This window comes from Geotrypetes seraphini, chromosome 2 (genome assembly GCF_902459505.1).
Source record: "Geotrypetes seraphini chromosome 2, aGeoSer1.1, whole genome shotgun sequence".
Lineage (NCBI taxonomy): Eukaryota > Metazoa > Chordata > Amphibia > Gymnophiona > Dermophiidae > Geotrypetes > Geotrypetes seraphini.
The window spans coordinates 512,219,754-512,234,917 of NC_047085.1; the positions used below are offsets into that span (position 1 = coordinate 512,219,754).

At 48.3% G+C, this 15,164-nt stretch overlaps 1 pseudogene; it reads right to left on the bottom strand.

Annotated features, from left to right (window-relative positions):
- LOC117355289 overlaps nt 1-6,865 on the bottom strand; it is a 75,566-nt pseudogene extending 68,701 nt beyond the window's left edge.
- Between the last annotated feature and the right edge of the window lie 8,299 nt (nt 6,866-15,164).

Genomic DNA, 15,164 nt, shown 5'->3' on the forward strand with positions numbered 1-15,164 from the left:
CAATCGACTAGCCTTATTAGAGAACTCAAAGTACCGCTGTTGCAAAAGTTGTAAATTAAAACGCAAGCATTCCAACTCCAGAGCCTGAAGATCCATCCTGGCATGCTGCAACCGCTTACCCAACTCCGCATCCTAAGGCTGACGCTTATGCATCCCCTCCAATCGTCCTATCCGATGCAACATTACATTAATCTCCTCCCGACGCCGACAATGTCTGAAGGAGGCCAGTGCAATCAACCGACCCCTCAAGGTAGCCTTCAAACCCTCCCAGACAGTTTCCAAAGAGGTACCACATGTCAAATTCAAATCCAGATACTCACGTAACCACCACTCAATCTGGGCCACTACCCCGGGATCATCCAACAAACTATCATTAAAGCACCACAATTTCCGTCCCTCACCCCCAAACTGTACCCATCTAGGAGCATGATCCGACCAAGTAACTTGTTCAATCCCCTTCAGCTCCACCCGTCGGAGCAGACCACGCTCCACAAAGATATAATCAATCTTGGAGTAGGAGGCATGCGTTCTAGAGAAATAGGTATAATCCCGTACCAACGGATGCAGCCAACGCCAACCATCTGTAACATTTAAGGAGGCAAGAGCCTCACGCAGCAACTTACGATCCCGCCGCCCATAGCACCCAGCTCTCCCCGAATTATCCAGATGAGGTGTCATAGAAAGGTTAAAATCCTCACCAAGTATCAAAGAACCCCCCTTGAACTGTAGAATCCGGGGCACTAACTCCCAAAAGAAGGTACCCTAACCCTCATTAGGGGCATAAATGTTCACCAGAGTATACAAGCTCCCCTCTATCAGAGCCTCCAACATACCTACCCTGTGGATCCCGGGCTACTCGACAAACTTCACATCGCACCCCTTTGCCAATCAGTATCCCCACCCTTCTTAGAAGTACCCATCCAAGAGGCAGAAAAGGACTGTGGAAACCGAGAATCATGAACAAGGTGTTCATGGGATTGTAACAAGTGGGTTTCCTGGACAAAGCAAACTGCAGCCCACAAGCGAAGCAACTTCCGGAAGAAGGCCCTCCACTTATAAGGTGAGTTGAGACCCCTGATGTTATAAGAGACCAACTTAAGCCCCACCATAGAGGCAATAAAAAACAGCAACAATAGCCCTCCCCAACAAGAATCTGACCCGGCCCCCCACCCCCACCCCCCAGCCCCACTCCCCCACCCCCACAGTGAGATTCTACAGGCCTCTCACAAACATGTAAGGAAGTAAACAGTCCCCATTGCCACTCAAACAACCACAACGATACAACAACCAACCCCATAAGCACACACCCAACACCAAGATCAAACTCCCCCACAACCATATGCCCACCAACATCAAACCATCCTCCAGCCCACAGCCATGCCACCCCCAAACTCAGTCCCAATACACCCTCTACCCCACTCTCATACACCAACCAGGGGAAACTCTCCCCCATATCCCCAATCAAAAGACCCCAGCTGTCACCAAAATCCCAAACAGAGCATAGGAATCAAGTTCCAAAATATGCAGGTAAAGCATGCTGTCCGTCAGGAAGGGCCATTCAAAGAGGACGCTGCAGCTGAATGGGGGGGGGGCCCGCCCCACTACCACCTCGACCTCGGGAAGCACGCTCCACTCGCTGCCATCGATAAGAAGCAGGACTCCAGCCCACACTCGGAGCTTCCCCCCTGAACTGGGGCAGGATCATCCGGGACTTCAATCCCCTCCTTTTGCAGTAGTGCACGAGCCTCACGCACTGAAGAAACTTTGGTATGCACACCATTAATAGTGATCACCACTCCAAAGGGGTAGGTTCAACGATAGCGCAAGTTACTGCGTTGCAGGGCCCTGGTTACCTCCCGAAAATCACGGCGCTTCAGCAATGTGCTAGCAGCAAGGTTGTGATAGAATTCCAAACGATGACCCTCCCAGGTCACCCATCTCCTGGGCTCTCCGTAAGACCTGCTCCTTTAGCACAAAGCTCTGTAGGCACAACACAATGTCCTTAGGCTGATCAGCAACCCGGGGACCCAAGGCCCTATGTGCCCTTTCGATCCCCGTCACCAGGGTCTCATTCTGGAGCAACCAGCAGAGCAATTTGAGTACAGTGGACCGTACATCCTTATATTCTGGCAGATCAGGGAGGCCCCGCACCCGCAAGTTGTTACGCCGGGTGCGATTCTCCAGATCCTCCAGCTTATCAAGCAGAAGTTGATAGTCAGCCGAGACGCTCTCCAATGTGCGTTGCACCCCGGTCATACTCTCCTCAAAGCTGTCCAGATGTGTCCCCACCACTTCGACCTGCAAGCCCACATCCACCAAATCTGTACGGAGCTCCCGCGCTGCCTCCCGTACCTGGACCGACAAAGCTGTAATCTCCGATTTCACCTCCGATATCCATTGTTGCATATCGGCTTTGGTCAACGGGTCAGGAGGAGAGCGCTCCGGGACCGGCTCCACCAGCATAACAGCCACGGCTGCAATGCTTCTCTCCAAACTCGCAGCTCCACTCCCGCTCAACTCCATAACATCAGCGCCACGTGCGCCCCGGCTCGGCGCCTGTTCCATCGTGCGCTGGCCCAATTTGTCACATGGGAGCTTCCTGCGGGTTGCCATGCCGTTCGCTCACCAGTCCAACACCCGTAGCAGGCAGGTAGGATGTGATCCAGCTTAATAACTCAACTAAAAGAAGGGTTTTGCTCAGGGTTGAACGGAGCTCACCGATCAAGCTACCATTTGGATCGGTGACGTCACTTCCTCTTCATAATGCAATTTTTTCCATTCATTTTTCATATACACAGCTGTTATAAATTCTCAAAACTGACACATTTCAATCACTATATTGAAAATAAAATCATTTTACCTATCGGCGATCCTCTGCAGGCTGCTGTAATTAGCTTTAAAGGTGAGACCAGGAGGCCAGGGGGGACGCCGAAGGACACTAGAGAGAAAGGGGAAACATGCAGGCCTTTGGCGAATCGGGCAGCACTGGCACTGTACCACGCAGGGAAGTCAGCTGGCAGGCACCTCTCTTCCTCCTCAGCGTGCCATGGCACACTAGGAATCTCAGGAGGCACACAGTTTGAGATACACTGCCTTACTCTTTCACACCAAGCTATTCTGGTTTCACACTGTCCACATAACATCCCTAACTCGCTATCTCTACCATCCGGAACCATCCTCAAAGTACACAAATCATCTAAATACTAGGTGTAATACTAGATTCAACGTTTCCTATGCACCATAAATCTCCAGCCTCTGGAAGAAGACACTCCACAGCATGAAGCAACAGATTGATCAGACCTTTGTTTGAATGTCATGTTGTTATGATGGTAAAATCATTTTATCGTAGCTAGACTACTGCAACTCCTTGTATACAAGCCTAAACTCTGCCAGAGAATTTCACAGGGACAGGTTCCTGTGGCAAACTGCAGTAAGTCTACGGGAACAGGAAAAATTGTTACCGGTTTACCGCAGGAACGAGAGCAAGGCCTTTTACCATCGTGCGGAAGCAGTAAAAATCCTTACTCCCATAGCAACAAAAAAATTGCACCAAGGTCAGACTCAGGAACAGTGATAGCGTTAGAGGCAACACCCCCCACGGGTTAGCATCTCCTCCCCAGCTCACATCTTGTCTACATTACATGAACAAAACAGCTGCACTACAATGAAAATCTTCAAAGATATATGTTCTAAGGCAGTGGTCTCAAATCGTGGCCCACGGGCCACATGCGGTACGCCAGGTATTATTTTGAGGCCCTCGGTATGTTTATGTTAATCACAAAAGTAAAATAAAACAGTTTCTTGATCGTTTGTCTCTTTAGCTATAAATTACAATATTATTATTAAAACTTAGCCAAAAGGAAAGATTTATAAACTATAAAGAGCTTTACCTCATTCAAAGTTGTCATTTCTTTAATAAGACATTAACTATTTTTTTCTGAGGCCTTCCAAGTACCTACCTACAAATCCAAAAATGTGACGCTACAAAGGGTTTGAGTTTGAGACCACTGCTCCAGGCCTTCCTTCTGACGAGCCTCTCCTTGATGTAACTTCCAGTTTCGCGAAATAAAGTTACATCAAGAAGGGGCTCGTCAGCAGAAGGCGGCTTTGTGAACAGGCTTCTGAAGATTTTTCCTCATGGCAGAGTTTCACCTGAAGAAGCCGCCCTCCACTTCAGCTCCAGCTCTAGAGCCAGCTAGCACCCTGCTCCCACTGGTACTGTGAAAGCGGCAGCGGCCAACCCACCCCCATGGGGTGTAAATTACACTTCTCCCTTCGTATTCGCGGTTTCGATTATTCGCGGTTTTTAGCTTGCTGACTCCCCCACCACCACCACCACCCCCTCCCCAATTACATCAACTTGCATAGAGAAATTGCTGATTCCAAGCGTTTACAGAGAAAATTGCTGATTCCCAGCACTTAATTCACCATGTTTTGCCGCTCCTTCAGGAACAGGATAGGTCTCCCACCATGTTATTCACAGTTTCACCAAATTCACAATGGTTTTTAATAAAAAAACAGCAAATAACATATGAAAAAGTTATTTGCGGTTTTTCTGTATTCATGGATCTGTTAATCCCCTATCACAGTGAATATGGAGGGAGAAGTGTATATCAAGGAGGGGCTCGTCAGCAGAAGAAAGGCCTCGGAACAGACCTCTGAAGATTTTTCATTGTGGTGCAGCTGGCTCCTTCAGATAATGTAGGCACAAGGGAAGATGGGGAGGAGATGCTGACCCAAGGGGTGGGGTGTTGCTGCTGCTGCTATCATGTATCTGTCGAGGGTGAGTGCTGGTTGGCACTAAGGCTGGAGCTCAAGTGAAGGACGGTGTTGGATCTGGACTGGGGGAGAGAGAATTTGGACCCATGGGGAGCTGGGGCTGGAGGGAAGTTACAGATAAACAGAAAGCAACCTGGATCTTTCCTTTCCTCCACCTCTTCAGAGCTAAGACTGTGTGTCCCAGAGGTTAAGCCTTGAGAAAGACACGGGGACAAATCTTTCCCCATCTCCACGGAAACTCATTTTCCTGACCTGTCCCCGTGAGTTCTTTTCCTGTCCCTGCCCCATTCCTGCAAACTCCGTCCTCATCTGTATAAGCCTCAAACACTTTAAATTCATAAGTGTTCGTGGCATGTGAGGTTAAGGCAGGGCTTACAGGAATGGGGCAGGGACAGTGAGAAAACTCGCAGGGATGCGATGGGGAGATTGAGTTCCTGCGGGGACAGGGACAAAATTGTCCCCATGTCATTCTCTAGTTAAGCCTTCACTTACAGTCCAAGTGATTTATTCTCATCTATAAAGGGGTAGCATCCTCAGCAGTTCCCCTACAGAAGGTGTTTATCCCAGTCCCTTTTATTATTGCACTCACCTGAGCAGCTGCTTTTCCCAGTTTCTCTTTCCTCCGATTCAGGCTCACCCCTGATGTACGGCTCTTCCCCATGTTTGATGTGGGATATAATCTTAGGGGTGAAGGTCGGAGAACCTGTTGCTGGGGTAAGAAAATTACATTATCTTAAAATTTTATACCTTAAAAAAGTAACATAAACCTAGCATTACCAAACGTCCAGGAAAACCCAGACATGTCTTTTTCGAGGACTATCCAGAATGTTTTTTTTTAAGATGGGGGAGTCTGTCTGGGTTTAGCTGGCACTCCCAACTTATGATTTTAAAGTGTTGGAGGCTTGGGCAGATGAGGACAGAGCTTTCAAGGATGGAACAGAGAAAGAACTCGCAGGGATGGAGAAAGATCCTAAGAGGACAGGGACAAATTTGTCCCCATGTCATTCTCTAGCACTGCGGGACAGCAAGACTCTCATGGTGTCGTTTGTGTTCATCACACGAGACAAACATAATCAAAATTATCTTTATAATGATGATCCACTACTGCTAATAGACATGTAAATGTATCCATTACCCAGTGAGAGCAGGGTCTGATAGTTGTCCTTCATCACCTCCCTGTAGAGCTCCTTCTGCTCTTCATTTAAATACTCCCACTCCTCCTGGGAGAAAGAGATAGCGATGTCCTCAAACTTCACCTGCATCTGAAATAGAAACCAGAAACACAATCAGCCTCTTCCAGCACTTCCAGAAAGAGGCCTCCCAGGATTGATGCTTATTAGGGTGGAGGGAAATTTACATTCACATAACCCACAGTCCCAGGGTAGTTGTGTTTGAGAACAGCTGCCATTGCTGGGGCTGAGTGAGGCTGATGTTTCTGGGTTTAAATAGTTCACAGCCACCTAACACACAATCTCAGAGTATCTCTCAAGGGCAGATGTACAGAATTGACCTTCACATAACCCACAGTCCCAGGGTAGTTGTGTTTGAGAAGAGCTGCCAGTGCTGGGGCTGAGTGAGGCAGAGGGAGATGCTTTGGGGTGGATAGAGAGTATTTCAATCCCAGAGGAGGGTTCTGGGCACTGAAGGGTTTCTGGGTTGGTCTCTCTCCTTTCAACAAGACCCACCTGGGCAGAAGCTCCTGCAGCCATTTCCCAGGATCAGGCTTTGCCTCTTGCAGTGATCGGGAACCGGAAGTTTCGGCTCAATTGGAGGAAGAAGAAAAGACTCGTTTCCTGTTACGCACAGGATGATGACGTCTCTACAGGGGCGGTGCTTCAAACAGGGTTATCTTCTTCTTGGCTCTTCCCCTTTCAGAGCTGATTGGTCAGTTTCTGGGGTGGGAGAGAAGTGGAAAGTTCCACCCACTACCTATAGAAGGGGAGGATTTTCAGCTCCCGGTACTCATTGGTCAGACTGATCCTGGGGCGGGGACAGGAGTTGAAGCGGACACGAGGAGAATCATTGCAGGGCTTTTTGCCTTCTTCAGGTAGGAAACGGACCCCTGCTGCCATTCTCCTGCCTTGGCTCCTCCCTCCCTGCACAGCCTCCTGTGGATCTCAGCTCTGTCCAAGCTCCGCCCCTTCCAGGAGGAGTCTAGCAAATGTGAAGCTCCGCCCTCCCCCTTGTGACGTCATCGGCCTTTGTCCTATTAAAAGCTTCCAGTGCTCGCTCTCCTTTTCTGTTCTTCTCTCCTTTCCCCCAGCCCTGCAAGAGAGAAACCCTGGAGCCAGGGAAAGATCCCGATTCATGTCCAGATCCTGCCCAAAGGATGGATGGAAGTGGAGAGGAGAGGGGAAGAAGCTGGATGGGAGGGGTATAGAAAGAGGGCACATACTGGATAGGAGGAGGAGGTTCAGATTAGTGAGATACTGGAGGTAGACAGGGAAAGAGGGAAAGTGAGGACTCGATAGTTGGAAATAATTTAATCTGCTACTACTTTTAATTTTTTCTATAGAGCTACCAGACCTATGCAGTGCTGTACAGAGTCACAAAGAAAAAGACAGTCCCTGCTCCAAAGAGTTTACAATCTAAACAGATAAGACAGACAAACAGGATATCATGGATACAGTTAAGGGGAACGCTTAATCAGCCGGCTGGGTTGGTGGGCAGAGGAGTAGGGTCATTGAAGCCAATGGTGGTCCACCTTTTTGGCAGTTGACACTGTAGTCCAGATTTCCATTCCCCCCCCCCCACCCCATTGGGATCCATTGCTGCAGAAGCTCTTCCTCTCTACGGGTCGCTGACAGAGTGAGTGAGGTAAACACACTGGATTCTGCGACCTGGAAGTTTTCCTTCTGCTACTACTTCATGTCCCTACTTAGGCAGGAAGCCTTAGCAGAGGGAGAGCTTCCAGACCAGCAAAGGCAGCGTATTTACTTCACCTTTACTGCCACAACCCAAAGAGTGAAAGAGCAGCTGCCACTGGATCCTGTGGAGGAAGGAATTCAGGGGAGGTCATGAGGGCTCATAGTAGGAGTGATTTATATGCTGGACCACAGGGATGGGGAGGAAAACAAAAGAAGGATACCAGACCTTCAGGGGAGGGAAACGGAAGGGGAGGACAGAGATGCCAGGGAAGAAGGTGAGAGAGTAGGGGAGAGGGGGAAGAGAAGGACAGAGAGATGCCAGATCACAAAGGGGGAGGAGGGAAGGAAACAAAGGCCAGACTGTGGGAAGGAGAGGAGAAAGATGTCAGCCCACCAGAGAGAGAGAGAGAAGATGGTGCACAGGGATGGGAGGGTGGGGAAGAAAGATGGAAAAAATGTTTAAGAAAAGATTGGAATAAGGGAGAAGAAAGAGGGAGGAAATGATACACATGGATGGGGGGAAGGGGATGGTGCATGTGGAAAAATAGATAGATCTGAGAAGGAAGAAGAAAAATTGAAGAAAGTTGAATATTAAAAGTTAATGCCAAAGATGGCTTTGATCCAAACAGACCGGGGATTTCAAATTACAGTCCACTTGAGGGGGCAATACTTTCAAAATAGAACAAAACACAAAAAAATCCCTCTCATCAATACTGGGCAAGTTTCTCAAATAGTATCTTCATATAACATTTAAAGGCTTTTAGATATTTAAATGTGCTCATAAGCTCTTCAGCAAGGCGCCACAGCAGCGGTACAATGTCGCTGGAAAGGTGCTTGGATTTTAATCATAACACATTGCATGGAGCAAGGATTCTCGCTTCTACTGGAATGGCAGATGTTATGGCTCTACGAAAGCTGTTTAACAGTACACCACTTATCTGAAAAGGTCAGTTTAGTCTGTGTTTCGCTACGCTACATCAGGAAGCCGGAAGGATAAGCTTTTTATATTTTTGGTCTACACACTTTGGCCCTGATTCTCCAAAAGTGCGTCCCGATTTTAGGCAGCTGTAGACGTCCTACAGCTGTCTAATCAGCCAATCGGGATGCACGTTTTTAAAAAAAAAATGCTCCCCAGGCAGGCCGCCCGGGAGAGGCGTCCTATACTAAACGCCGATTCTGTAACCGGCGTCTTTAGAGACTCGGGTTAAATTAGACGCGGCCGCTATACTTATGGCAGCAAGGGATCTCCCTGCTGCAATATGTATAGCGGCCGCGGTTGTTGCGGCCACCTGTCCCATCACCGACAGGAGAATGCCTAACTCCTCCTGTCGGAACCCCGAGCCCCCTCCCCCCCCAAACTCGTAATCGCCGACAGGAGGATGCCCAACTCCTCCTGTCGGAACCCCGGAACCCCCTCCCCCCCCAAACTCGTAATCGCCGACAGGAGGATGCCCAACTCCTCCTGCCGGAAAGCCCAACAACCCCCCGCCCCAACTAATCTCCCTCCCCCAACTAACCTTTCAATGTTGGTCAGCTGGACGGGTCTGCCTCGTGGAAATGAGATGGCACGTCCCTTCCCGGCCCATCCACGCTAAATCTAAGGCCTGATTGGCCCAGGCTGTAGAAGCCTGGACCAATCAGGCCTTAGGCATAGCGGGTCCGCCCATCCCCACTAATCCTAAGGCCTGATTGGCCAAGGTGCCTAGCCTGGGCCAATCAGGCCTTAGATTTAGCGGGGATGGGCCGGGAAGGGACGTGCTGTCTCATTTCCACGAGGCAGACCCGTCGGCTGGACGGCAGCAAGACATAGAAACATAGAAACATAGAAATTGACGGCAGAAAAGGGCTATAGCCCATCGAGTCTGCCCATACCAATGACCCACTCCCTGATTCTTACTCTCCTAGAGATCCCACATGAATATCCCATTTTCTCTTGAAATCTAACACGCTGCTGGCCTCAATCACCCTCTGAGGCAGCTCGTTCCAATGATCTACCACCCTTTCAGTGAAGAAGTACTTCCTCGCATCACCCTGAAATTTCCCTCCCCTGATTTTCAGTGAGTGTCCTCTGGTTACTGAGGGCCCTGTAAGACTGAAGATATCATCTTTCACCTCTATACGCCCAGTAATATACTTAAAGGTCTCAATCATGTCCCCTCTCTCTCTTCGCTCCTCCAGTGAGTACATCCGCAGTCTTTTTAACCTTTCTTCATACGTGAGTTCCCCGAGCCCCAAAACCATCCTGGTAGCCATTCGCTGAACCGACTCAATTCTCAACACATCTTTTCGGTAGTGTGGTCTCCAGAATTGAACACAATACTCGAGATGAGGTCTCACCATGGATCTGTACAGCGGCATTATGACTTCAGGTTTTCTGCTGACAAAACCCCTACGGATACAGCCCATCATTTGTCTTGCCTTGGACGATGCCTTCTCTACTTGATTGGCAGCCTTCATATCGTCGCTAATGATCACTCCTAAATCACGTTCCACCGTGGTCCTGGACAAGGTTTCACCATTTAGTGTGTAAGTTCTGTGTGGATTTTTTTTGCCTAGGTGCATTACTTTACATTTTTTAGCATTGAAGCCCAGCTGCCAAGTTGATGACCACTGACCAACATTGAAAGGTTAGTTGGGGGAGGGAGATTAGTTGGGGCGGGGGGTCGTTGGGCTTTCCGGCAGGAGGAGTTGGGCATCCTCCTGTCGGCAATTACGAGTTTGGGGGGGAGGGGATTCCGGGGTTCCGACAGGAGGAGTTGGGCATCCTCCTGTCGGCGATTATGAGTTTGGGGGGGAGGGGGTTCCGGGGTTCCGACAGTAGGAGTTGGGCATCCTCCTGTCGGCGATTACGAGTTTGGTGGGGGAGGGGGTTCCGGGGTTCCGACAGGAGGAGTTGGGCATCCTCCTGTCGGCGATTACGAGTTTGGGGGGGAGGGGGGTCCGGGGTTCCGACAGGAGGAGTTGGGCATCCTCCTGTCGGCGATTACGAGTTTGGGGGGGGAGGGGGCTCGGGGTTCCGACAGGAGGAGTTAGGCATTCTCCTGTCGGTGATGGGACAGGCGGCCGCAACAACCGCAGCCGCTATACATATTGCAGCAGGGAGATCCCTTGCTGCCATAAGTATAGCGGCCGCGTCTAATTTAACCCGATTCTCTAAAGACGCCGGTTACAGAATCGGCGTTTAGTATAGGACGCCTCTCCCGGGCGGCCTGCCTGGGGAGCATTTTTTTTTTTTTAAACGTGCATCCCGATTGGCTGATTAGACAGCTGTAGGACGTCTACAGCTGCCTAAAATCGGGACGCACTTTTGGAGAATCAGGGCCAAAGTGTGTAGACCAAAAATATAAAAAGCTTATCCTTCCGGCTTCCTGATGTAGCGTAGTGAAACACAGACTGAACTGACCTTTTCAGATAAGTGGTCTACTGTTAAACAGCTTTCGTAGAGCCATAACATTTGCCACTCCAGTAGAAGCGAGAATCCTTGCTCCATGCAATGTGTTATGATTAAAATCCAAGCACCTTTCCAGCGACATTGTACCGCTGCTGTGGCGCCTTGCTGAAGAGCTTATGAGCACATTTAAATATTTAAAAGCCTTTAAATGTTATATGAAGATACTATTTGAGAAACTTGCCCAGTATTGATGAGAGGGATTTTTTTGTGTTTTGTTCTATTTTGAAAGATGGATGTAAGGCAGAAAGTGAAAAAGGAGAGCAAATGGATAAGAAGGCACTGAATTGATAGCACTGAATAGACCGCCATGGCACTGAATTGACGGCCACGGCACTGAACTTCTGAAAAGGGAATTACGAAGGGATGAGAATCATGGTGGGGAAGAAGATTAAGAAGAGGAAAACCACTCTAAAAACGCTAGAGCAAGCATGGTCCCTTTTTAAGACACAGTCTCTGAGGTGCAAAATCTTTATATACCGCATATCAACAAGGCATCCAAGAGGAAAAAGAACAAGGAACCGGCATGGCTCACTGTAGTGGTGAAGGAAGCGATCAGAGACAAGAAGACTTTGTTTAAGGAATGGAAAAGAAAAACGGATGAAAACTGGAAAAAGCACAAACAACATCAAAGCAGGAACCATAAGGCGATAAGAGGGCTAAAAGAGATTAAGAGTAGAGAATGACACGGTGACGGTTTACCCGCGGCCACCGAATTTAGACCGCGGGTCACCGCCGAAAACGGGGAAGAAAAATAGTAGTCGCTGCGGTGACGGGGACAAGGTCATTCACCGACCGCGGAAACGGTGAATGACTTTGTCCCCGCAGGCCAATGTCCCCCCTTCTAAGAACCGCTATTCACCCGTGTTTCACCGTGTTCGTGAACAGACACAAAATGGGACATATAGTTTAAGAACTCCCTTTCCCTTTCTTTCTCTCGCTCTTCCTCCCCCCCCCCATAGCACCACATCCCCCCCTCCATCTCAACCCCCACCAGCCCTACCTCCGAACTTGTTTTCGAGATCACCGGCCTGCGACGGCCCCGGAGCTTTCCCTCTGCCGCGCCTGCCCTCCCGGAAACAGGAAGTTCCGTCAGAGGGGGGGGGGAGGGCGGGAGGCGAAGCTGCGTCAGAGGAGGGCGGGACGTCGGTGCGGGACGTCTTCAAGGTTGGGTTTTAGGCGAGGTGTAGGAGTTTCGGCGACCCGCACGCTATCAAAGAGCCGCTGCTGCTCAGTTTCGGTGACAGCGAAGAGTACGAAGGTAGGATGTGGGGAGTTTGATAGTATGGAAACGTTTAGAGGCTGGGGATTAAGAGGGCGAGAGAAAGTTAATTTCCGGACTGTCCAGCTTTATTTTACTGTTTGGGGGTTGGTTTGTTTTTGCAATTTAGAATGCACAATTATGTACTATGGGTTTTAAGGAGGGAGGGTGGGAGGCAGTCCGTCTCCCCCTTACAGAACCATTGGTGCTAACTATTTAGGGCAGCTATAGCGCTGCATACTAACAGATAGGTGTGTGCGTAGCCCTTTCCACCTACAGGCAGTAAGATAAATTCAAAATTATTCTTAAACCATTTCTATTTAATGTATGCTATTGGAAAGAGTAGCTAAGCTAGTCTCTTTTAGTAAGCCATATTAGAGGTTTCAATTAGGACTGTTTTTGTGAAAAAAAAAACCAGCTCTGTAATGAAGTCTGGCTGGGATACTCTTGCAGCACTGAGCTGGTTTTTTTTATTTACAACCCCTTTTCATGTAGGACTGTGTCGTTTTATGTCTGTGTATAGCTAGTCCAAGGGGTGGTGGAAGATCAGTGATTGAAAAATTTTATGAAAAATAACTATTTTTAAATTTAGTGATCAAAATGTGTCAGTTTTGAGAATTTATATCTGTCTATTTTCAATAGTTGTTTCTGAGGTGACATCGCATATGAAAACATTATCATTGAAAGATGTATTGTCATTCTGCTAAGGTGGGTATTTATATGTAAGACAATGACTGAAGCTAACTTTTGCAGTTTGTAATTTGTTGCTATTTTTGGGTTAAAAAATAAGAACTATTAAAAGTACATGTCGTGTTTTGTTTTTGTATAGTTTTTAAGTAATATTAAACAAAGTTTTAAAGTTTTAAAGTTTTTAAGTAATATTAAACAAAGTTTTAAAGTTTTAAAGTTTTACTGAATGTTTCCTTTAAACGTAAATAAAGAAAATTATATAAAATCGTACCCGTTTGAGGCTTTTATGTATGCGACGGTGACGGTGACGGGGCGGTGAATGGGGTTGCAGTGGCGGTGACGGGGCGGTGAATGGGATGGCAGTGGCGGTGACGGGGCGGTGAATGGAATGGCGGTGACGGGGCGGTGCAGAGGATGGTGAGACGGTGACGGGGCGGTGACGGGGACCAATTTTTTCACCGTGTCATTCTCTAATTAAGAGGAACAAATAGCCGCGGAGGCAATAAACTTCAAACTGTTCTTTCGATATATTAAGGGGAAACGACCCGCAAAGGAAGCAGTGGGGCCGTTGGATGACCATGGAATAAAGGGAGTACTAAAGAAGGACAAAACCATCACTGACAAACCGAACACATTTTTTGCATTTGTATTTACCGAAGAGGATATATACAATATACCAGAAGCCGACAGGTATATGCAGGAAATGAAGTCTAGAAGAGGTATGCAGGCAGATTGATAGGCTTAAAAACGATAAATCCCCGGGACTTGATGGCATCCATCCGAGGTTAATCAAGGAACTGAAAGGGGTTACAGCTGAACTGCTTCAACTAATAGCCAATCTGTCAATCAAATCAGGAAGGATTCCGGAAGACTGAAACGTGGCGAATATTATGCCGATCTTCAAGAAAGGTTCAAGGGGGGGATCCAGGAAACTACAGACCAATGAGTCTGACCTCGGTACTGGGAAAGATGGCAGAGGCGCTGATAATGGACTGCATCATTGATCACTTTGGCAGACACAATCTGATGAGGACCAGACAGCACAGCTTCAGCAAAGGAAGATCTCACTTGATGCACTTACTGTACTTCTTCGAGGGAGTGAACAGGCAGATAGACAAGGGTGACCCTGTCGACATTGTATATCTAGATTTTCAGAAGGCGTTTGACAAGATCCCGCATGAACGACTACTTCGAAAAATTGCAAGCTATGAAATCGAGGGCGATATACTCATGTAGATTAAAAACTGGTTGGCAGATAGGAAACAGAGAATGGGGATAAATGGACGATACTTGGACTAGAAAAGCGTCACGAGTTGAGTGCCACAGGGTTTAGTGCTTGGACCCATGCTCTTCAACATATTTATAAACGACCTGGAAATTGGTACGACGAGCGAGGTGATTAAATTTGCAGACGATACAAAGTTATTCAGAGTAGTGAAGACACAGAAGGATTGCGAAGACCTGCAACGTGACATAAACACACTTGAGGAATGGGCCGCGACATGGCCAATGAGGTTTAACGTGGAAAAGTGTAAGGTGATGCATGTCGATAACAAAAATCTTATTCATGAATACAGGATGTCCGGTGCAGTACTCAGAGAGACACCCCAGAAAATTGACTTGGGAGTACTGGTAGACAAGTCAATGAAGCCGTCCGCACAATGCGCATAAGAACATAAGCAGTGCCTCCGCCGGGTCAGACCATAGGTCCATCTTGCCCGGCAGTCCGCTCCCGCGGCGGCCCAAACAGGTCACGACCTGTCTGAATCACCAGAAGGGGCTCCCTTGCCACCTTGGTTTCTCATTGAAGTCTTATCTTCCCATTGTAGTCCTAACCCTCCGGTCTTGCACATGCACGACCTGTTGGGTTTCTATACTTATTACCTGGTTAGCTTTCTATACCTGTGTTACATCCCAGCACCTCTCTCAGTATCCCACGATCCCTTTATCCCTCAGGAATCCGTCCAATCCCTGTTTGAATCCCTGTACCGTACTCTGCCTGATCACTTCCTCCGGTAGCGCATTCCAAGTGTCCACGACCCTTTGGGTGAAAAAAAACTTCCTTGCATTTGTTTTGAACCTATCTCCCTTCAGTTTCTCCGAATGCCCCCTCGTACTT